The 2,251-nt window shown below is 41.4% G+C and overlaps 1 pseudogene; it reads right to left on the reverse strand.

Moving 5' to 3' along the window:
* Positions 1-538: 538 nt before the first annotated feature.
* On the reverse strand, positions 539-1,375 carry LOC128049933 (protein SET-like; annotated as a pseudogene).
* Between the last annotated feature and the right edge of the window lie 876 nt (positions 1,376-2,251).

The raw sequence follows: 2,251 nt of genomic DNA on the forward strand, positions 1-2,251 counted from the left end.
GATCTTCGTTTTCTGAATATTGAGCTTTGAGCCAACTTTTTCACTCTCCTCTTTCCCTTTTTTTTTTCTTTTTTTAAACAAGAAAAAGTAGACAGATAGATGTTGGTAAATGCTAACTGTCAATATTCACATAGAGACACAATGTAATCTCTGACCCCAATATACAGAGAAAGGAGGAAATTATCTAGAATTCTATGCACTACTACACAGGGGCCTAGCACCCTCCAGCTTCCAGCAGAGCTAAGGGAGCAGAAGCTTTTTCTTTTTTCCCACCGAGCATGGTGATGTTGATTCCATAAAGTTTTTGTTGAAACAGGAAGCAACAAGAGTGAATTTGGAACTGAAAGGAGTAGAGATCCTTTTCCCACTGAATTCTACTCAAGGTATTTTTCCCCCAAATAAGTTGTGAACCATGGTATAAAGGAGAAAAGAGACCTCAAAAACAGGGCGATTGAGTACAAGAGGAGAAAAGAAAAAGACTGCAACTTGCTCCCAGGGACTGGAGAAAATGAAAAAGGTTGGAATCATCAGCATTCCATTAGTCATCATCATCTTCATCTTCGCCTTCATCCTTATCCCCTTCTTCATCAATATCTTCCAATCCTTCTTCCTCTTCATTGTCATTGCCATCTTCTTCTCTTTGCCCTTCCTCATCATCCATGTCAGGAACCAAGTAGCACTGTAGTGGATTTGGCCAAATATCATCTTTGATGACCTCTCCTAACTCATCTGTACCTGAGTCAGAATGATCAGTAAACCAGGTCAAGAAGCTTCCTGGTTCCTCGTGCTATCTATTTCTGCTGGCTTTATTCTGTGTTTGACTTGATCATTTCATCGAATCCTTTCCAGATTTCCATTTGATTTCAGTGGACTTTGAAGATGGTTCACCACTCTCATTCAGATGAAATTCTTTGAAGAGAATTTTATTTTCAAAGTAAGGGTTTTCATCAAAATAAAAATCTATTCTGTAACCTGATTTAATGTCTTCAAATTCTATCACTTCCACTCTTGTCAAATAATGCAGCACCTCTTCATCCTCCTCCTCAAGCAATGCAGACACTTGTGGATGGTTAAAAATTGTTGTTACCCCCAAATCTGGGATTTTGGCAATCAATTCCAACCGCTTCTGAAAAAATGGTTGGCAGAGTTTGTTATATTTCTATTCTACTTTCAAAATCTCACTGGCTTGTTCATTAAATCTGTCTATTTCATTTTGTACTTCATCAGTATGTACAGTTGCTTCTTGCTGTTCTTTTTCTTCCTTTGGCAAGTTTGAAGAACCGGAGGCCTTGCCTGGCCTGGAGGCAGGAGTCGGCCTCGCTTTCTTTGGTTTCTTTGCTTGAGGTGTAAGTGAAGACTGGTGTTTGGGGGCCATGCTGGGAAAAAAAGCCAAGAATCCTCCCAGGGGAAGAGAGAGGTACTGCAAGCTCAGAGAACTCTAAACATTATGTTTTGTTTCAGGAAAATGTTAGCATTTTTGTGTGTGTGTTTTGTTTTGTTTTTTTTGCCTAAGCATTTGCTTCCAGGAGATGGAAAGTGGAAGACAGATCACACATAAAGGTGGCTTAATATCATCCTCACCCAGCATAGGAAGACGGGCTGGGAGCAGGAGTTGAGATCAGCTTGGACAGTTGAGATCAGCTTGGACCAGCACAGCACCATTTTGGCAGGCCCACTTGGCAAGCTATTTCCTGTATATAGGGCTAACTAACTCTAAATAAACAAGCATTTTAGGAATGAGCTGTCAGATCACGATAACTGCCAGGAGCCTAGGACCAGACCATACCTTGTGGGTGGAGAATGGATTTTCCCAGGATGGGAAAGGATGTTGTCCCTGGAAGGGTTGTGGGAAAAGATTAGCCCCAGGTTGGGACATGAGATGGGGCTTAAATAAAGGGTAGGAGGAGTTGAGAGAAATATGCTCTTCTTTACCCTCTTTCCTTCTGGGGCTGGTAGGGCAATAGATGGACATCAGTTCTAGGTGAAATGTTTGTGGGAATTAGACAAGAACTCAGGAACAGATTCTGGTTTGAATAGCCAATTCTAAAAGAGGAGCTGCTTCTAGGTAATCCTGAAAGAAATCACTTATGGCAGATCAGCAACTTCCCTGCAGACCAGGGTAGGCCAAGTCCCCAATATAGGACAGCTGTGTCTTCAAAGAGAGAAACTTTGACAAATAAACCAGTGACAGAGATTGAAGACATCTAGGAAGATGGAGAGAGTAGAGAAGAATAACACCAAGGATATGAAC

This window comes from Budorcas taxicolor, chromosome 6, assembly GCF_023091745.1.
Source record: "Budorcas taxicolor isolate Tak-1 chromosome 6, Takin1.1, whole genome shotgun sequence".
Taxonomy (NCBI): Eukaryota; Metazoa; Chordata; class Mammalia; order Artiodactyla; family Bovidae; genus Budorcas; species Budorcas taxicolor.